General features: G+C 35.7%; 1 protein-coding gene across 1 annotated transcript in view; it reads left to right on the forward strand.

Annotated features, from left to right (window-relative positions):
* The window catches only part of LDLRAD4 (low density lipoprotein receptor class A domain containing 4), a 314,691-nt gene that overhangs the window by 257,617 nt on the left and 33,475 nt on the right, over window positions 1-23,599 (forward strand). The gene's annotated exons all lie outside the window — the stretch shown is intronic.

The raw sequence follows: 23,599 nt of genomic DNA on the forward strand, positions 1-23,599 counted from the left end.
AGTTATATTAAAACAATCTTTTGTTTGAATAATTAACTGAACTATTTTAATGAGTACACATTCTAAGACTTTATTAATCATATCCGGTGAATATTATCCATGCAAGCACAATTAAATATTTCTGCAAGGATGATGAGCCAACCTATTAACTGTTGGGTTAGAGTCTTCTAATTAGTAAGGAAACAAGGTAACATGTTGTAATGCTTGCTCTCCTTTTCCCAATGGTAAGAATTTCTAAAGGAGTGTCTCTTACCCCATTTGGTTCCTGTTTGGGAAAAGATCACAATATTAATTTATGTACAACTAAGAAGGCTAACTAGGCTTAATCAACACAAGACCCACCAAACACTGTAGTCTTGGTTTACAGTTAAATTCAAATCTCTCTTTCTTTCTCCCTCCCTCTCTCTCTCCCTCTCTCTTTCTCTCTCTCTCTCTCTCACACACACACACGCACACTTTACATACATAAAAGAAAGAAAATATATAAAGAAAAGCTAGAAATTATAAAAAAGATGAGTGCAAACAGCAATAAAATTAGAGAGAAAAAAGATGATTAAAGAAGTGACATCTGAACTTCTTTGCAACAGCTAAAAACGAACTATTTATCCATCCTCCCTCCCTAAGATTATGTTAGCCATTCCTTCTATAGTCAGCCCTTTCTTCAGTCAGTAAATTCAGAAATCACCATTTATTTTTTTTCCACTTTCAGCAAAAAGTCCATGAAAAATTTCTAAACTTTTATAATTATTGTTTTATTCCTGACTAGACAAGTCATATTGGCATTTCTGCTCATTCTGCCATGTTTACATGAAATAAAAGAAAAAAATTAAAGTTTGCATGATAAAATGGACTAAGAACTTCCATTGTTGGTATTTCACTATTTCTTGATCGTTGTGGATCTTGCTGCAGTTACCATATATAAAATTTATCTTCTGTAAGTCTTTTCTGATTATTTATATGTCCTATAAAAATGGTCTGATTTTATTCTAATATTAATTTTAATTTTTTGTACCATATCTATTTGATTACTTTTTGTGTGTGTCTGGTTTTTTTCAGGTTCTTAGTGTATGGTAAAATGTCCATGTTTTTCACATTTTCATGTGATATACCTGTATATATCTTAGTTTCTCTGTGTCATATACAGTACATTATTTTATTTAAAAAATTCTTAAATTATAACACAATTTCAGTCCTTTTAACCACATTCCTTCCTGCTGACATCTACATGTATTAACTAAACTTCTTAGTCCATTTTATCATGCAAACTTTAATTTGTTCTTCTATTTCAAATTTATTTGAAATTTCAAGTTTATATAGTCAGTTTTGTGAAGTTTTCCAGTCACATATATATTATTTGTACACAGTTCCATTTCAAATTCCATCTATTGTGCAATTCCAGTTACTTTTCTATTTATATTAAATCTTCCTTTTCATTGTGCATACAAAAACCATTAAAAACTATATCCTTTTGCAATTGATTTATTCCCATGACTTCATCTTAAATTCTCCATGTTCTTGTACTAACAGATCTTGAAATGTTGCCGTAGAACAAGTGTCTTGTCTTCTTCTTGCAAGAGTGCACAAATAAATCTCTTGGTACTTTTCTTAATTTTGCATATCTTGTATTCTATGCATTTGTCCAAGTTTGCATCTATACCTTCATCTTATTTCAAAAATTTCGTTAGAGATTGAGTAATTCTGTTTCTCTGATATCTTCACCAAGTTCCTCTGGACCTATTCTCAATTTTAAACAAAATTCTTTCTCTCTTATTTCAGTTAGTTAGTTTCCCATCTCTTGATTTATTATTTCTGCCTTATTTTCCAAAGTTGAATTTTTTCCTTGAATTTGTTTAGCCTCTCCACTCATCTGTATTACAGATTCTTCGATCCATCCTTTCTTTCAGCTTAGCCAAATCTCTTTTAACTGATGCAACCACACACAAAGCTACTGACATTTTTTTCACATTTCTTTAAACATCTTTTTTAGACAGATTGTTTATTGTTTGATTAGTCTTATAACTATATTAGATAAATAAATATATAAGTAAAGTGAAATAAAATATAAAGTCTATTTCCTAAGATAAAACAGGAATTCATTGTAAAAGTTTGATGTAATCCCCTTTTCTATTATTCACTGTCTCTCTGTAAATTATCTCCTTTTTATAATTTTACTGCTTTTCCAATAGTAGCCATTTTTATTTTCTAATTTGTAATTCAGAAAGGAAAAGTAAAAAGTTAAAGTTTTCCCCACATCTGCCAAATCCATAACTCTTTAGTCCCTTTCAGCCTCTGTAGAACTATAGTCAGTGACCTTTTATAACTCTACTTATCTCTTTATTTAACAACATCAACCAATCAACATTTAGCTAATTTAAACAATTTTCTTCCCCACATATTTATGTATTATTTAGTTATCTATGGTAATTCCAAAGTACTTTAAATAAACTAATATTCCAAATTTAGCTGTTCTCTTAGTCCATTTTTAACTTTTATATTTTAAATTATTGGCAATCTTTTTGCTTTTTGCTTCCTTTAAACCCTTATAATTTTGGGGTTGTTTATGTTAATTTTTCCCACAAGTTGAAGGTGCACTCACTAGGTAGTTTAGGGTGCTCTGCCCTGAGTCTGTCTTAATCTGTACTCACATAGCGTATTTGATTATTTACAGATAGGGTTCTAAATGAAGATTTTTTCATATATTCAGTATTCAGTCTATATAGCTGGATTTCTACTTCTTGTTTTAATAACTGTCACGCCATAATTCACATATTCACTAATCAAGGCGAAACTTTTCCAAGAACTCTCTTAACTGGGCTTCTAAAAGGTAATTGAATTTCTGGAAATGAAGATTGGGTGAATTTTTGATGTTTCCCGAGATGGCCCTGAGTTTAAATATGGTGATGGCTCAGTGGCCCACCGTTTCTGCAGAGTAATTTGCAAAAATGAGACCAGCAAAAGGAAATTCATTCACACCATCAACTCAATTGCACGAAGCAACTCAAACTACATGCTGAACTCAAAACACGCCAAAACCGAGGAGAAATGGACTTACCGTGATTACCGTGCCAACTGCATTAAAAAGTAAGAACAACGGTCTGCATCCTAATAACCACCACCCCAACAACCAACACTAGGCATGCATGCCCCTAACTTCCTCAAAATCCATCGCCACAGACCTTAAATGCAAACTACTTAATTCATGAAGCCTCGTAAACAAAATACCAGAATTCCTCCTTCTATTAAATACGATTATATTCAACATTGTATTTGTATGCAAGATGTGGCTGAATTCATCACTACCAGACTCCATTACCACAGTAGGAGACTATCACGTGTACAGGTCCGACCGTGAAATCCGCAGAGGGGATGGTGTTGCTATCTTCTATTAAAAATCCCTAAATCCGAAAAATATTCAAGTTACACAGGAGTTAGCTCTTCCTGAGACCATCATATGCAACCTTTCCCTAAACACCACAATTCACTTCATACTTTGTTACAGAGCCCCTGATTACAACCTCGTACATGTGAACAAACTAACATCACTACTAACATGGGCAACCTTCTGCCCACACCATCTTATCTTTCTGGTGATCTAAATCTACCTCTTATTAATTGGACCCTAAACGAATATACAACTGAAACCATACATACAACCCTGTACAATGCTATAACTAATCTGGAACTAGATCAACTAGTAACTAATAACACTAGACTCAGCAACTGCCTTGATCTCATCTTCTGCAACAGTTTGAATTCAATTTATGGACTACAAATAAAAGAACCCTTTTCCAACAGTGACCATAGCATGATAGACTTTTATCTCAACTTACGTCCTCACAGACAATCATAATGATGGAATCCCAAAACATAACTTTAGAAAAGCCAACTATGATCTCATAACTGATGACCTTTCATCTCTTGATTGGCAAACTCTATTCACTGGCTGCATCACTGCAGAAGACCATTTTATAACATTTTTTTGCAAGAAGTCAAAAGACTCAGCAAACTATACATACTACTAATAACCTCCAAAACCAGGAAAAATAAATTACCATAACAATAAGGAAGCTTCAGACTAGAAAAACCCCTCTATGGCGCAAAAACATAACTGGCTACGTAGCTAACTTCAAAAGTCGCTACAAAACTGTATGCTGACAGATAAAGGCAGAATGCATCAGTTCTCATAGCAAACAGGAGGAAAACCTAATATGCACTAAATCCACCCATGCCTTCTACAATTTCATAAACAACAAACTTAAAGACTCAAGATCCACCCCACCACTTAAAGGACCAAATGGAAAAGACTGTAGTGATGAAAAAGTTAAGGCAAACCTCTTCAACACATTCTTCGGTTCAAGAGCAATGTAAACAGCAATGGCTCATGCCCCTCATTTCCCAATCATACCACAACTACTCACAACGATCTACTACTGTACATGTTGATTTCACAGAAGATGTTATTGAAAAGGCACTATGCAACCTAAAACCATCTCTATTGATTGGCCCTGATGGATTATGTGCTTACTTCCTAAAGAAGCTCTCAACCACCATAGCAGAACCACTTAGCATAATCTACGAAATATGTTTCAGAACCAGCTCCTTACCTAACTTATGATCACTAGCCACAATCATCCCTATTTTCAAAAAGGGTGACTCCAACCTTGATAATTACAGACCAATCTCATTATGTTGTGTCACCTGCAAAATCATGGAATCAATCATAAACCAATCCATTACCTTCTACTTAGAAACTAACAACCTACTTTCTAACAAGCAATTTAGCTTTAAAAAAAATTGTCCTGCAACCTGCAACTATTACACTGCAAAAACATATGGACTTCAAAATTCAACCAGAGTAAATCAATAGATGCAATTTATATAGACTTCTGTAAAGCCTTTGATTCAGTGGTACACGACAAGCTACTAAAATCATATGGCATTTCCAGATTCCTGCATAAGTGGATAGCTGCGTTCCTATCAAACAGGCAGCAAGTAGTCAAAATAGGGAACACCTTATCTAACCCTGCAGCTGTTAACAGCGGTGTCCCCCAAGGCAGCGTTTTAGGACCCACACTCTTTATACTTTATATAAATTACCTTTGTGATCATATTATAAACAACTGCGTTCTCTTTGCGGACGATGTAAAACTATTCAGCAACACTGGCAATGCTGCTACTCTACAAAAAGATCTCGACTATGTGTCAGAATAGTCAAACAATTGGCAACTCCAAATCTCAACCAACAAATGCTATCTAACACATTGGCAAAAAAAAAAATCAGAACACCAAATACAAGCTGGATGGATATGACCTAACAGATGACCCTCACTCTGTCAAATGATCTAAGTGCCACTGTTAACAGCATTGCTAAAAAAGCATTAAGAGTTGTTAACCTAATCTTGCATAGCTTTTTCTCCAGTAATATTGAACTGCAAACTAGGGCATTCAAAACTTTTGCCAGACCAATTCTTGAATACAGCTCATTTTTCTGGAACCCACACTGCATATCGGACATTAATACAATCGAACGAGTCCAGAGATATTTCACAAGAAGAGTATTCCACTCCTCTGCTCGCAACAAAATACCTTATGCCTCCAGACTTGAAATTTTGGGTTTAGACAACTTAGAACTTCACTGTCTTCAGTCTGACCTGAGCATAGTACATAAAATCATCTGCTACAATGTCCTACCAGCCAATGAATACTTAAGCTTCAACCAAAACAATGCAAGAGCACACAATAGATATAAACTCATGGTAAACCTATCCAAACTAGACTGCAGAAAATATGACTTCAATAACAGAGTTCTCAGTGCCTGGAATGCACTACCTGACTCTGTGGTTTCTTCCCTAAATCCCCAAAGCTTTAACCTTATACTGTCTACTGTAGACCTCACCCCATTCCTAAGAGATCTATAAGGGGCGAGCATAAGCGCACCAGTGTGCCTACCATCCCTGTCCTAATGTTTTCTTTTATTCATATTCTTTTCATATATTTATAATTATAAATTTTTATATATTTGATAGTGCTTTGAGGACTCCAACTACTTTTTGTAGAGTTGCTCTTCTGCTGTACCTCAGGCTCTTGAGGATTTAAGAGATTCATTATGCAATGAAATTGGAAGTTTCTTCCATTTTCTAGAGCCAAATAAACTACTGAAAGGGTTCTGTTTCATGTTTTGTTCCATGATCTAATTTATTTGCGTTACTGGCTTCAGAGAAGAAATAAATGGTGTGGTTCATTATTTCATACAAATATACAGTTTGTCTATTAATTGCCGTATGCAAAGAAATAAATAAAAGCCAAATAAATAAAATGTATATTTCAAAAATGTACAAATTAGAAAACGTAAACTTTGATTTCCTTGAAGCTTCTATTCATGATGTGAATGCTGTGATGGTGATGATGGTACATAGTGCTACCTTTTCCACTATTAATATTTTAGATGTCTCCTCCACCAATCAAAAATGTATAAGATCCTTGATATTTAAGCTGTAATTGAATTAGGTTACTGAGTCTGTATCTTTTATCTTAGAAAAATAGCATAATAGTAACTCAGTAATTTAGATATCAGATCTGGGATTTTGATTGCATTCGTATCATTTCCTGAAGTTTCCTATATTTTGCTAATTCTTGGGCTCTTTCACTGTTCTCTCCTGAAATGCACATTGATTCTAAATTTGCAAAATTGCATTCTTTGGGTGAAACAGTTTGCCAGCTGAAAGCTATCACTGATTCAAGTTTATATATAGCCTCGTGGTGAGACCAGAACAATCTGGAACTGAACACACACAAAACTGTAGAAATAGTGGTGGACTTTAGAAGAAACCCTCCCATACTACCACTTTTCACAGTATTAGACAACACAGTATCAACTGTAGAAACTTTCAAATTTCTAGGTTCTACCATATCTCACGACCTAAAATGGACACCCAACATCAAAAACATCATCAAAAAAACACCACAAAGAATGTTGCTTCTGCGCCAACTCAGAAAGCTCAAACTGCCCAAGGAGCTGCTGATCCAGTTCTACAGAGGAATTATTGAGTCTGTCATCTGCACCTCTATAACTGTCTGGTTTGGTTCCGCAACCCAACAAGACAGACACAGACTTCAGAGGATAATTAGAACTGCAGAAAAAACAATTGCCACCAACCTGCTTTCCATTGAGGACCTGTATACTGCACAAATCAAAAAGAGGGCTGTGAAAATATTTACAGACCCCTCGCATCCTGGACATAAACTGTTTCAACTCCTACCCTCAAAACAACGCTATAGAGCACTGCGTACCAGAACAACTAGACACAAGAAGTTTTTTTCCTGAATGCCATCACTGTGCTAAACAAATAATTTCCTCAACACTGTCAAACTAGTTACTAAGTCTGCATTACTATTAATCTTCTCATCGTTCCTATCAACCAACTGTAACCTTGTTGCTGGTATCCTTAAGATTTCCCTATGACTATCATTAAGTGTTGTACCTTATGATTCTTGACGAATGTATCTTTTCTTTTATGTACTCCTAGAGCATATGCACCAAGACAAATTCCTTGTGTGTCCAATCACAGTTGGCCAATAAAGAATTCTATTCTATTGTATTCTATCTACTGTATATGGATATTATACAGTTTAGAGGAGATAGATTTGCAGGTCAGATACAACAGCATTCATAACATTCTGGGGAGATGGTTTTTTATTACGTTTTTGTTTACATTGTTTTTTATGGTCTACAAAGTTGCAGCTTACATGAATATATGTCCAAACTTTATTAGCCTTACTAATAGTTTTGAAACCTAATTATATTTGTAAAGACATAAATGGGCCAGCTGATTCAGTGATTTTGTTAAAGCTTGCCTTTAGAAAACAAAGCAGCTATATAATTTTTACTGCTTTGATTTCACTTGCTTTTCATTAATAGTCAATTACAAATAAAAAAGAGCAAAAAAATTCATTTTTCTCTTTCTCATTTGTAATTAAGTAGTACCTCTAATCAGTTGGAGAATGCATGCAAAGCCCCAGTAAAAACTTTTACATATTTGTTTTCTGGTTTACTGTATGTTATAACTATTTGCTCTGAAGTCTAGAAAGGTTTTCCCCCCTAATTCAACATTTTCCTTAGGAATGAACAAAATGCCTGCTGTGAACTTCTGTTCCAAGCATTTTGAGCTTTTATGCAGAGCTTGACAGCATTCAAGATTTCCTGTCCATATAGGTTATTAGGTGCTGCTTAACCTTTAGTTCTACTGCCTGGTGAAATATTAGATAACTGAGTAAGAGCTTATCGGAACGTATGTCTAAATTGACAAATATGGCAGCCTTTCAGCAAAAAAGGCTAATGCACACAAGGTCTCCTTTCTGGCTTAGAATAAGAATGAACTCCGTGCACATCTTGTCCCATTGACAATGGTCAAATGTATACAGTGTGATTTCCATACCATCCAGACATCCTCAGCACCTAATATGTACCTGTCTAGCCAGCTTTCCTGGAACAGAGGGCTGGAGTTTGTTATTAAGACTAATTTCTAATACATTGCAAACACATCTTTTACTGACATGTTTTATCCCAGAGCATACAATGTAAGCTGCATAAATTTGTTTACTTTTAGTGACAAATAACTGCCACCCACCTTTGTTTTGTATTTTAAACCTGACAGCCTTCTAAAATGCTTTTAGGATTAAATTTTAATTGCTTCAGACAGCAGAAAAAGGAATGCTGACTAGGAAGGGATATAAGTCACTGACTGAATTCTACAAATATGTTTATATTTTTTTTCCTTCCTTTTCCCCTCATGTCTTTTGCTGCCCATTACAATTAGAGGAGCTCAGTTTTGATAGTAGGCAAGGTTTAGCTCAGCACAACTTGCATTGTTATTGATTGCTTTTAAAAAAAAATGAGATCAGAATGGATGGCTAAACTCATCAAACTATGGAATGGAACAGTTGATAAAGGGGGAATCTTACTAGTCTCCTTCAATCAATTTTTAAAAAAAATATTTGGAGTACCATAGAGGTTAAGAACTTGATTATGGTATAATATATTTTAATCTGATAAAGTTACCTCGAATCTTAACCATTTATGATATTTGAGTATTAATTGTCAAATGCCTCCCTGAAGTGTTAGGCTATAATTTCCTTGTCCAATGGGAATGTCATTTTTAAATTAAGCATACCATATCTGGATTGCAAAAAAAAAGAAAAGAAAAGAAAAATCTCTCCATTTTACTAAATGGGGGCAAAATGATAGGCTTTTTGGTATAGTAATTGTCTGGAGTTTTGCAGCCCAGATATGGTATATCTAATGTAAATTATCACAAAACATATGATTTTAGGATATCAAACATCCTGCTTCTGGTGGGATATGAATTTTTTAATAACCTCATTTATATAAGGAGTACATATTTATAATGTTATAAAGTTTTCCTGTTTAATAGGGACATTGTATTGTTTCTTGCGGTTTTTCTCTTTAGCAGGGCAATATTGTAAAGCTATTTGTTTAGAACAAATCTTCAGTTTTGTCTTGGATATACAAAATATGGTGCAAATGGCTTATTTCAAGGTAGAAAAACATATATAATGCTTATCATTGACTTAATACTAGTATTGTATTACCAAGTGACACATTGAAAACAGCCGTTATTGGGACACATTTCTTAGGACTGATGGACTACAACAGATAGGGGACAAAGGATGAAGGGTTGGTTGTATATAGAAGTCTTGATGGACAAGCTTGAGGGGCATTACCTTACAGATGACCCCCACCCTGTTAAAGACCTTGGAGTTTTCATATCAAATGACCTAAGTGCCAAAGCCCACTGCAACTACATAGCAAAAAAGGCTCTAAGAGTTGTAAACCTAATTTTACGCAGCTTCTTTTCCAAAAACTCTACACTACTAACCAGAGCATACAAAACATTTGCTAGACCTATTCTTGAATACAGCTCAACTGTCTGGAACCCATACCACATCTCTGACATTAATACAATTGAACGTGTCCAGAAATATTTTACAAGAAGAGTTCTCCGCTCCTCTGAACACAACAAAATACTTATGCCACCAGACTTGAAATCCTGGGATTAGAAAACTTAGAACTCAGCCGACTCCGACAAGACCTGTGTTTAACACACAGAATCATCTATTGCAATGTCCTTCCTGTAAAAGACTACTTCAGCTTCAATTGCAATAATACAAGAGCAAACAATAGATTCAAACTTAATGCTTCAATCTTGATTGCAGAAAATATGACTTCTGTAACAGAATTGGTAACGCTTGGAATTCACTACCTGACTCTGTAGTCTCTTCTCAAAATCCCAAAAGCTTTAACCAAAAACTGTCTACTATTGACCTCACCCCATTCCTAAGAGGACTATAAGGGGCGTGCATAAGAGCACAAAAGTGCCTACCGTTCCTATCCTATTGTTCCCTTTCATTAGATCAAATTAATATAGTTGTTGCATACGTTTGCTTATATATATGTTTATATGATATGTTGTTTTATGTTAATGTTTGCGTATATTGTTGTGACAAAATAAAATTAAAAAAAGTCAAGAATTAAGTAGCAGTCAAGGACAATAGGAGGGTATGTGCCATCTTGAGTTCCTGTACAAAAAGCAGGGTATAAATCAGATAAAACATTATGTAATACAAGGGTCCATTTAAAATAAATCAGATTACTGAAAGAAATGTGTTTATCAACTCCTCCAGGCCACAACATGGCATCGTTGGTTATATTGAAGCATTGAAAGCCACATTAGCTGCCAACTCAAAAGTGCAGATTCAGATCCTGAGAGTTTGGCTAATTTTTTTCTCAATACCGAAACTGAAGGCAGTATCCAAATAGATAGGCCTAAATGTTTGTCCATTTGGATTTTTTTTTATTATCCTTTCAACTTTCAGTAGGGGAATCCTGATGCCATGATATAAACTATTTTTGACTTAAAGTAAATCAACCCAATGGTCTGTTAAATATAATAGTAAAATAGCGTAATTGTGCTACAACAGTTAAGAAACTGCTAACAATAAGTCCGTAGAGATGCTCAGTCATCCAGATCATGGTTGTCTCAAAGGTGCTTTTTCAAAAGGCAACTGGACTTTCTGGTTCTTCAGAGCTGAAGAAGCTTCTTGGATGAGAAACAAAACGTCTTCAAAGAAAAAAAACCCCAGAAAACCCAGTTGCCTCTTGAAAAAGCACCTTTGGGTGCTAACAATAAGGTTGACATTAACCATGTTAATACCTGAAAACTTTGCTCATTATCAGATCCAAACAATTCATTTAATCCCTCTGAAACCAGATGCAAATTTAGGAGGGTAGAAGCATTATCATTTCCAAATTTGGGGAAGCTATTTCAGTTTTAAGACAGCTTAATTTTTACTAGGGAATTTACTGGGGTAACATTAATTAATTTTTTTCTTTTTCATGTCATTAAATTGTTTAAATCATTCAAATTAAGTTTTCTTTTTCTAATGTATTAGGGAATGTTGAGATGGGAGTCAGAAAAGGCAGATATGTAAAACAACAATTTCTCAACTGCAAAGCCATCAAACACCACACTGATATCAATGTCTATTTGATTGCAACTAAAAGAGCTGGAATCATCCTCACAATAAAAATGATAGTTCAAGAAAGTAACCTGCTATATTATACATGTTTCATCAGAGTGGGCATCATTTTGTTTTTCTCATCATGCCATGTTTTATAATCCTATGGGGAAAATTTCTACAAGTAATGTCTGCTTCCCAAGACAAATACCTTCAAGTATGGCATGATTCATTGGACAAAGAATTTTTGGTATAATATAATGCTTAAGCAATGGGAACACATGTGGACAAACAGACTGAAATTTACACTGAACTATAATTTTAAAAAAACTTTTACAAACTGATGTATCATTGATACTTAATGTCTGACAAATTATCAAAGATGTATAAGGATATCTCAAATGAATGTTGGAAATGTAATTGTAAAGAAGGAACTTTTTATCATATTTGGTGAGCTTAGGCCAAAGAAATATTGGGATCAGAAGATTCTTATATGTGAAATTGAGAACAGAAACGTTTGTTTTAGAATTACCATACTAGGGTATGGGTCCCTCACTCCTACCGCCAAGAGCTTTGTAACAGAATAAAGTTCCAGAATGAGTGAAATTCTACTCACAATGTTCTGACTGGTGAAAAAAAATGACCAATTATATTTAGAAGTTATTCAGCCCTTTGGAATGGATTTCCTGGGAGCAAGTGGATTGAAGGGTAGAATTGGTGAACTCTGCCAACGAAAGTATTCTGCTAGATCAGAAACATTCCATGGTTTGAAAAGTCATTCCATTCACAGAAGGCCCCCTTTGGCGCTAAGCAAGGGGCAAGATATGCTAAACAATTCACAGATGTTGTCATGAACAGGCCCTTTCTTTTCTAGGGAAGCTCTCCATTATCTTCCAAAACAAAAGAGGGGGCAAATCTCATAATCTTTAAGAAAAAGAGATGAATCCCATAGTTGGGATTAATGAAAACAAGAAGGTCTGGTTCTGGATCAAAGACCATATGTGCTTCATATAAGAAACAGATACATAAATATCAATATTGCTAAAAACTCACACGGAAGTTAATCTTCCTTCCCTCGCTCTCTTCCTTCCCTTTTCCAGGGTCTACACCATGATGGCGAACCTTTGGTGTTCCCGTGTGCTGGCCTGCATGCCGGAAGTGGCATGCAAAACCATCCCGCGAGGTATACACGGCCCTGCTGGCCTTCACATTCATGGGAGGGTCGATACCTGGAAGAGTGGTGGTCCATTGAGCATGCGCAAGCCAGCACCCAAACACCTGGCTACCGGCATGGAAGTGTGCCTGACAAACAGCTGGCCATCGCGCATGCGCGCAACGTCAACCCAGAAGGTCAGGTGCCGGCCTGCGCATGTGTGCCGGAACGCCACTCTTCCAGGTTCCGCTGCTCCCCCACGTGCGACGGTCAGCTGACCGGTGCATGTTTGATCACAGGAACCTGGAGGGAGCCGGCGAGGTTGCGCATTCTTCATGGGATGGTTTTGCGTGCTGCTTCCAGCACATGTGCCATAGGTTCGCCGATACTGGTCTACACTAATAATCAGGATATACTAGAAATGTTTGCTGTTTTCTATAAACTTGATAACCCACTGGTAGATTTGTTTAGTCTTTTTAGCAAAAGTGGACAAAGGATCAAAATTGTGAGGGTCTTAATGTTCCACAGACAGTTTTTGTTAAAGAGGAATAGAGTACTATTGTTGAATATAGGTTTTTTTTAAACCACTGTGCTCAGTTTAGCTTATGCCAACTGCTGAAACTAAGAATTTAAAACTTTTTTTCTTGAAGATTTATTAAGCTTGGCACAAAATCCTCCTTCTTACTAAGGATTAGGAGCTTGCCAGGTTTAAATTCTTTTAACTTTAGTCATGTGATTAGAATAGATTGCTCCAAACAGGAGATGGAATTTTTATTCTCCCAGTAAGTGAAACCAGTGGAAAATGTTTCTCATAAAGCCTTCAGAAATATTTTTACATAGAAGCCAGGTTTGGAAAAGTATACTCTTAAATGTTATGAGTGGTAAGAATAGATTATTAATGAGGTCTTATTCAGACCTTATCAAGTTGTTATTTCAGAAGACTGTTGGACTAATATTGCTCATTGAGCAGGCCCCAAAAGATCCAGAGCAACATTAGAAGACAGAATTTGTGATACCAACTATCTGCCGGCTATCCAGTTTTAATAAACGTATGCTTTCACTTCCCATCATATTTGATGAGGGTTTTGATTACATTCTTGCTTTTGAAACACAGAATGGCAGTAATGTTGTAGCTGCTCTGAGGCCTCCTCTTCTTTTAAAGCACAGATGTAGCTTGCCATCAACTGTAAGTGGCAACAAGATCTGGTCATTAGTAGGTTACAGTCCAGTTGCCTCTTGAAAAAAGAACCTTTGGGACAATCTTAACCTGGATGACTGAGAATCTGCATAGACATCTAATAGGTTATTTCTTTACCATGGCTATTTAATCCTCCACAATTCACATTCTTCCTGCAGGCTTTCTAAAATGCAGGCTGTTAATATGGCAAATTCTTGTTTCAATCCTCTTTGCAGAGAGTCCTTAACTTACAACCATTCATCTAGCAACCATTTAACGTTACAATGGCACTGAAAAAAGTGACTTATGACTAGTCTTAGACTTAGACATTAGACTTAGACTTAGACATAGACTTATGACTATTGCACCAGCCCCATGGTCACAATTACAATCTGCAATCTTCCCAGCCAGCTTCTGATAAGTCAATTGGATTCACTTAACAATCATCTGATTCACTTACTAACCATGGCAGAAAAGGTCATAAAATTAGACATGATTCACTTAACAAACATCTTGTTGAACAACAGAAATTCTGATCCCAGTTGTGATCGTAAGTTGAGGATAGAATAGAATAGAATAGAATAGAATAGAATAGAATAGAATAGAATAGAATAGAATTTTTTATTGGCCAAGTGTGATTGGACACACAAGGAATTTGTCTTGGTACATATGCTCTCAGTGTACATAAGAGAAAAGATACGTTCATCAACGTACAACATTTACAACACAATTGATGGTCAGTATATCAATATAAATCATAAGGATTGCCAGCAACAAGTTACAGTCATACAGTCATAAGTGGAAAGAGATTGGTGATGGGAACTATGAAAAAATTAATAGTAGTACAGATTCAGTAAATAGTTTGACAGTGTTGATGGAATTATTTGTTTAGCAGAGTGATGGCCTTCGGGAAAAAGCTGTTCTTGTGTCTAGTTGTTCTGGTGTGCAGTGCTCTATAGAGTCGTTTTGAGGGTAGGAGTTGAAACAGTTTATGTCCAGGATGCGAGGGGTCTGTAAATATTTTTACGGCCCTCTTCTTGATTCGTGCAGTATACAGGTCCTCAATGGAAGGCAGGTTGGTAGCAATTATTTTTTCTGCAGTTCTAATTATCCTCTGAAGTCTGTGTTTTTCTTGTTGGGTTGCAAAACCGAACCAGACAGTTATAGAGGTGCAAATGACAAACTCAATAATTCCTCTGTAGAACAGAATCAGCAGCTCCTTGGGCAGTTTGAGCTTATTGAGTTGGCGCAGAAAGAACATTCTTTGTTGTCCTTTTTTAATGATGTTTTTGATGTTAGCGGTCCATTTTAGATCTTGCGATATGATAGAACCTAGAAATTTGAAGGTTTCTACTGTTGATACTGTGTTGTCTAGTATTGTGAGAGGTGGAAGTATGGAAGGGTTTCTCCTAAAGTCTACCACCATTTCTACGGTTTTGAGTGTGTTCAGTTCCAGATTGTTTTGGTTGTACCACAAGGTTAGTCGTTTGACCTCTCGTCTATATGCGGATTCGTCATTGTCTCGAATGAGACCAATCACTGTTGTGTCATCTGCAAACTTCAGTAGCTTAACAGATGGATCATTGGAGATGCAGTCATTGGTATACAGAGAGAAGAGAAGTGGGGAGAGCACACAGCCTTGGGGGCCCCCTGTGCTAATTGTACAGGTATTTGATGTGATCTTGCTTAGCTTCACCTGCTGCTTCCTGTTTGTTAGGAAGCTTGTGATCCACTTACAAGCCTGTTCTGGTATCTGTAGCTGGTTTAGCTTAGTTAGAAGAATGTCTGGAATGATGGTATTGAATGCTGAACTAAAGTCTACAAAAAGGACCCTTGCATAGGTCTTTGGAGACTCAGGATGTTGTAGGATGTAGTGCAGAGCCATATTAACAGCATCATCTGTTGATCTATTTGCTCGGTATGCAAATTGCAAGGGGTCTAACAGCGGATCCGTGATGGTTTTCAAGTAGGAAAGCACTAGCCTTTCAAAGGTTTTCTTGACTACAGATGTTAAAGCAACTGGTCTGTAGTCATTCAGTTCCTTGATGGTGGGCTTCTTTGGCACTGGGATGATGGTAGAGCATTTGAAGCAAGAAGGAACATAGCACATCTCTAGTGATTTATTGAAAATATGGGTGAAGATGGGGGCCAATTGGTCAGCACAGACTTTTAAGCAAGAAGGAGTTATCTTGTCTGGGCCTGGAGCTTTTCCTGGCTTTTGTCTGTGAAATAGGTCCTGCACTTCCTTTTCTGTGATCACTAGGGGTTGTAAACCCAATGAAATGGGGTCAGTTGTAGGAGACTTGGCTGTTGTTGGTGTGTCTGAGATGTGGGTTGTGGAGATAGGTGGCTGTAGTTTCCTTTCAAACCTGCAGTAAAACTCATTCAGGTCATCTGTCAGTTGTTGAGTAAGTTGAGGATTTACCTGTATTACAAGATCCAGTTTATGCTTATTTCTATCTCCAGGTTTTCACTCATTGCAGATTTTTTTTTCTTCCCGGGCAATTTACTTGTTTCTATCTTATTTAATTTAATTTTAATTTTATACTGTTTATATATTCCAGTAATTAGGTTATTTCTATTTCATCCATCAAAAAATAATTCAGTTTTTCCCAGTCTGTGCATAAAGATGTAGAGTATTAACAAGCTGCCTGTCTGATGTCACTGGAATTTGAGAAAATATTCTGTTAAATGAATAGCGTGTTTATTGCTTCTTGTGCTCATATTTTTGCTGAGATTTCAAGGTTGCATATATGACAATATTTCATAACAACCCTAATGAAGTAGGTTGGGATGAGGGATAGTGTAAGTAACACAAAGTTACCCCCCCCATGAAAATTTGGGTGGGGGCTGATTTAAGTCTAAAACCAAGTCTAAAATCACTACAGTACTGAGTTGTGTAAAGAAAATAATGACTGTAAATAAATAAACTTTATTTCAATTACTCTAAACTGGGAAGACTGTTTAATATTTGAGTAATATTTATGCATGCCATATTTAATTAATTACATTCATAATTTTAATACTTTGAAGCTTTTGTTAACAGCAGTAGAACTGGCATAAAAATGTTTGTCTCTCTCAGCCAGACACACTATGAAACCCAAAGCAAGATTATGAAGTATTGCGCAGACAGACATATGGCATTCTTGCTTCTCCTTTGTGGTTGGAATCAACACTCAGGGGTGGCTCAGAGCTGTCTGCAATAACTGTGCATAGTTTCTGCATCTGAGTGAGTCAGGAAGCGTCTGTTGTTGTGTGGTTTTAGCTGGCTCACAATACCATGAAATGTCTAGTTTCTAACTGTGGCAAAGTTCAGCAAAGTTTTAAAAACAGCAGGTGTTTTCCACTTTCCTACCAAGGCAAGGTAGCTTCAATAGAAGGTGGTTCGAAATGAGTCAATCAACTTGGTTTTTAAAAAATAGCAATAAAAACCCTAAAAGCCCCCTTAACCCTGCCTTTAGAAGCAATGTTGACATAGTTAATATACTGAGTCTAGACAGAAGAATCCTTCTAAAATACTTGTTTGTTGCAGTAAATGGACTTGGCAAATCGCTGTTATCCAAACAACTTCTGATCTAACAAATTTCACTGGTAGGAAAACTGATAGCATTACTATCCAATGCAGAGATTTTTGTATTTAAATATGCAGTTACATAGATGTAAAAGACACATGTGCTGCCAAGACCTCTCTTGGCCTTTTCTGAATCCTGTTTAAAGTTAAATTAGGGTTTTTAAAAACAGATAATGAGGGAATAGAAAACAATAACATTAATAATTTTATCATGACAAATAGATAGGTATTTTTATTTAGGACAAGTCATCTTAGAAGCCCATACTATTTACAGTTCCTTAGTACTCTACATCATTGGTTGGTTGCTATTGGTTCTCCCTGGTAGCGGCAGCAGTGGGAGGCTCCGCCCACCTGCCCAGACACTTCTGCACATGCGCAGAAGCGTCGTATGAGCAAATGTGCATGCACTCATGAGCAAACTGGTAGCAATGGGTTTTGAAACTCGCCCCTGCTCTACATCCTGTTTCTCTTTCACCATCTGTGCTAGATGACTTGCTAACAATTCAGTTTAGGCAAGTGAATATTTTACCTATTATGAGCTATGCTGTAGCCCCAAAGGGACTAATTGTAGAAGAAAAATGAATACGCCTTTTGTAAGTAAAATGCTGTTAATGGTTTGTTTAGTGACATATATTTCAACAACATGGCTTTTAGTTTTTATGTCAAGAAAGAATAAAATACTTGCATTGCAGAGATGCTGGAGTGGTTGCACCCCTGCTAATTCTGTCTTTGTTATTCACTTTTAGCTGTGATATCTCTATGGAAAGATAATAAATGAGGTGCTGTCTCAGATTTTTAATGCAGATCTCTAATGCATCTTTTTTTTTACTGCTTGAATAGAAAGAAAAGAATAAGGATGAAGTCTTCTTTTGATAATTAATGGAAGAAAATCCTAAGCACTGTCACTACTTCTTAAATAGAAATAGAGGATTCATGATTGATATTGAGTCATGATCAACTGTGCTGTTCATCAAATAAATAAGTACAAAAATGCTTGCATAAAATACATTGCCAACATCTTGAAATGCTTCTTTACTAAGTCTAGTTTTTATTTAAATAGTAAAGTCTGCTGAATACGCAGATAAACATTGCTGCTGGGTTTGTATGAATTAATATTTTTCTGTAAATTAAATGACAGCACAGTAAAACCTGTGTCAGAGACTTTAAATGTCTCTAATATTAGAAACCTTCAAAGTTGCAGCATAGGCAACCACATGATCCATATACAGATATCTCCAGAAAAATTCTGAAAGATAGGAGCATCATTTTGATAAGTCTCAGTAGCCCTTAAGAATTCCAATGAAGTTTTGCAGAACTAATTACAACCAGTGTTTTATAAAGATTGTCACCCTGGGAGAGAGTGAGTTATAATTCTCCTTTAAGCATAAAAACCTGGATGGGTGACTTTGGTCAGTCGTTTTCTCTCAGTCCAGGGTCACCTCTCAGGGCTGCTGTTTTGGAACAAAATAAAAGCAGCACCATTATTAAATTGTACAAAATGAAGGTGGGATATAAATTATTTTCATCTGTGACACATGAAGTAAAATTTGTAGGTTGGCATTTTATTTCCATCTTGTTGTTTGCATTATGGAATAGTTCAGAGTATCCCCTCACTTATATTTTAGTGTGCTATAGTTCAGACATAGGCTTAATATTACAAAAGAACTGGCTATAGATCAAAGAGCTATTGTAAGGCACACCTGGCTGTTCAGTTCCTCTGTCTTAAGGCATGCTCCTCCACAAGTTGACACACATCCATACTCCAGATGAAGCCACATCACAGCAATGTAAAAAAGGAGTGCTGTGTACTAAAGGCACCTGCTCAATTAACAGTTTTATTTCCAGTCTTTTTTGTTGACTGGCTTTGCATGTGTGGTTTTTCCTGTTACTTCATGAGGAAGTCTGGCGTAGCCAAAGATATTAGCTCATTTCACCAAGTAGCCATAATGCAAAGATATCTAATTCCTGTAAAAGGAGGAAATCATTTGGGCCATTCTGGTTAAGGGTTATAAAGAAATCAAAAGAATGACTGATTAGCCAGTAATTGAATTGAATGAAAGTAACTCTAAACTAATGTTTAACATTATAGTTGCCTACACAGAATTTTTATTCTTGCCCAATCTGGCATTTAGGGATTGTCTCACATGGAAAAAAAAACACCCCTGAATCAATTATCCCAAACCAGGCTACACATTCCCTTTTTTCTATATTATGCTGTATTAATCTGCAGTGAGAAATGCTTTACTCATATTTTAATCTGTATATTACATTTCTGTCACACCTCTCCTCCAAGGAAATCAAAAACATAAGGAGAGGTGATCCCTGGTGTGAGTGAAAAACAATTGCTGTAAAGATCAACATGTTTCAGGCCTTAGGTCCTATAGAAAGGGCAGCAAAATTAACTTTACAAAAGGCATTTATTTAAAATAAAGAGGTATAAATGCATTATTTTGTATTCCAGAAATGGAGTATAAAAGTATAACAAAGTTTAAAACCTAATACATTTTCTGTTTTATATATCTCCATGGAATTGTCTTCATCTCATTACATCAGTCCTTCTTATCTAATCAGGCAGGGAAGGCAAGTTGTGGACCCCTTCAGCTAAAGAATTCTGACTGGAACGGTCCAGGAAAAGAGCCTTCTCTGCCCTTGTCTCAACCCTGTGGGACATTCACCCCCTGAAAGTTAGGCGGGCCCTCCACTCTCCTGGTTTTCTGGAAAGGTATAAATATTCTTGCTCATAGAAATATGAAGCCATGAGGCTGGTTAGCACTCTCTCCCTACTTTTTAAATCAGCTTTCACTCTGATTGTTAATTCATCTTTGCCTGCTAAATTTTATATATTGTTTTAATGGTTTGATATTTTATCTGCTCAGAATCTCTTTGTCAGGGAGATGAGCAGTTTTAAAATTTGATCAATCAATCAATAAAATAAATAAAAGACAAGTTTTGTTTAAAGAAATAAGATGATATTCTACAGGAAACATTTGCAAAGCATGATTCCCTCAAGATGCCAACCTTAATCTTATTTGTCACTTAACAATAACTTTCTGATCTTGATGGGAAAAGTTTGCTTGTTTGGAGGGTGAAATATGTGTTTCTCACAAAATATTCTAGATGAATTTTGCTTATCAGAAATTTCACTTTCTTTGAATAATACAATATTACAGATTCCTTGTCTCGTATTGCTTACATAAATCTAAACTGGATTTCAGTTGTTTTAACTTTAATGCTTCAAGGGTAGTTTGGATTTTTTTAATTTTTGTATTTATGCTCTTTTCTCATCTATGAAGGGAGGAAAAGAAATCAAAAGGAAGAATAAAGGGTCTTGTTTATTTATTCTCTGTTAGAATGAAATGATTTAAGTCATAAACTGAAGATTGAAAAGTTAATACTTCCTCAAATCAACCTTGAAAACGTAGGCCAGCTTGACTCTAATGATTGCATCCATGCAGTTTTTCTTGGTTGTATTATGGAAATGCTGTTTGCCACCACCATCTTCTTCTGCTACCTTGTTGTTTTTAACTTTCCATCCATCCCTTAGCCCTAGAATTTCCCATCCAAGTATTAACCAATCTTTCACGTTTCTGAAATCAACCAAGTCCACTATCCCATAGAAGGCATCATAGGTAAAAGACAGATTGCTAAATTAATCACAAAAGGCAAAAAGGCACTCTGATCCATGACATTAGGTTAATGGTACCTCTTCATTTCATCTCTTGTGAATTAAGCTACAGGATCCATTTTATGTTTTAAAAATAGACCTCTTTCATTCCTCCCTTAGCTTGTTCCACAGTCTAGATTAGAATTTAAGATCTGATACTGCTTTTTCTAGGAAACACTCTTCTAGGAAATATTCTGTTTGATATTGTGCAATTTTCGATCTACTCCTTCATTGATACTGTGTTTCTCCATGAAGAATGTAGGTTTGTATGTATTCAATGATGTAGCATCTAAACAACATTTGTTGTTGACTACGATATGAAGTTTTTTTTTTCCTGTTAAATTGGTAATGTTTCAAAAAATAATTCATGTATTGATATAACAGCTTCAAAATAAAATTCCCCTCCCCCTTATGATGTAAGTAGCTAGTCCTTTATTATCTTGAGGAACAGGGAGAACACTGACAAATGAACACTAGATTTATAGAGCAAGAAAATATATTCTGTGTTGCAGTCTTGTTTCAAAAGTACTGAAATCTGTTTTTTGTATTTGGAGAGTTGGATGTTTTGGCATGTTATCTAGGGAAATAGTTGTGTGGCAATTATCTGATAGATGTGCAGCAACTTTTTCTCATAAATCTAAAAATGTTTTAGTTTTAGTTAGAAAGAATTCAAGCTAGGAAAATCATGCTTTGTAACAAGTATTTTTGTACTTTTTCTTCAGTACAGGTAGTCCTCAACCTATCGCCACAGTTGAGCCCAAAATTTATGTTGCTAAATGAGACATTTGTTAAGTTAGCTTTGCCTCACTTCTCAAATGGATTGCTTCTCCATCTGTCTTTGACAGTTTGTGTCTACTCTCTTGGTTTGGTTGTTGCAAGGACATAGGCTGCCATATACGGTATAACCTTCCAAGGAAATAGGCTGACGTGTTGTACAGATTTTATTTTTTCAAAATAATTCTAATCTACATATATATCAACATTATTGTGAAGTTTGAAAATACGGAGTGTATGCGTATTATTCTCATTCGCAAAGCTAGAATTTTCAGTATAAATTTACAAATTAAATTTTACTATTTCTGACAGTAAGTAGAACTTCTTTTTCATTTCTGTATTTATAAATGAAGTAAATTGTTCTAAAAGTAAAGGCCATTCATGGATAAAATAGGATTTTAAAACTTGATCTTCCATGTCCATGTGGATACATCTCAATCTTAATCTTAAAATAACTTTTGAAAGGGTGGGGTTCATTCTTTCTGCAAAGCATAATGACCTCAGCCAGATGAGGCATTTCATGGAAGTATATAGCCTGTGGGTGGATCCATGTGGATGGTGTGGATCAAGCACAGCTGTTGAATATCTATGAAATGAAATTTTAAGTCAAGCCTTGGAAAGATTATTTTTTTTAAATTATGTTAGTTTTTAAAGTAGTTATTAATAATATCATTTTTAAAAAAGAAGCTTTAATGCTGAGTTAATATAGATGCCTAAACACGACTTTCATTTTGAATCCTTCCTCCAAACTTATTTCTTCTGGCTTCTGTTTCTAATCTTCAAGCTGGTGCCATCTGTTTACTTGCTCACACCTAATCACATTAAAACTAAAATATTATTTGAAATGATAAAAAGAGGAACAGTTAAATTTCTTTCTATTTCCTTTTAAAATGTTTCCTCATCTTCTTTTGTTTATCTAGCCCTGGAATCAACTGTAATGTGTTTGCAAGACTCTGGACTCCTCAAGACATTCCTTGGCACCTTACTAGGCATCTTACTACACCTCATTAAAACATTATAAATTTTGAAAAGTAAAAAATATTTTTATAACCTCATCTGACTTTCATTTGCCCTGGCCATAAGAAGAGAAGAGAAAAGACAAGATAAGATACTGGTAGATTGAGTTTGTTTCCCTACAACTGCCAAAACTTTTTTTCATGTGGTATCTACAGAATTTAAAAACCAGTATATGGAAATTAATGCCCAGAATGATCAAGTGGAAATTAGGAGAAATTTGTATATAGGTGTGTGTGCGTGTGCGAGAGAGAGAGAGAGAGAGAGGCAGGCAGGCAGGCAGGCAGGTGTTCTTTCAGGGCTCACTTTGCCTGCAATAGATGAATGCCTATGGGACATGTGCCAGTGTGGCTGGAGTCACACATCACATGATCTTCATATCCTGGACCCCTTCCTGCCATAAAATAATCCCTTGGTACTTCCTGATGACACCACTTAAATCTAGTCTATAGGGGCTTGGTCCCTTATATGTTAGCTTTCTGATTATTAAAAGGTAATATAAAGAGGAAAAAATGAAATGATTTTTATAATGCTAATGCCTGTTTGAATACTTGAGAAGTCTGTGATTCGAAAATTCTGTCTATTCAACTCTCTCCTCGTCCCCAATTTGATAAGAGATCAATCTCACAAAGCAGTATGCTTTTAAAAAGATGGATGTGGTGCTATGGTAACGTATTACAAATCTCAGACCCTCCTGTAGGATAATTTTTC

Source organism: Ahaetulla prasina, chromosome 3 (assembly GCF_028640845.1).
Source record: "Ahaetulla prasina isolate Xishuangbanna chromosome 3, ASM2864084v1, whole genome shotgun sequence".
In the NCBI taxonomy this organism is placed as follows: domain Eukaryota; kingdom Metazoa; phylum Chordata; class Lepidosauria; order Squamata; family Colubridae; genus Ahaetulla; species Ahaetulla prasina.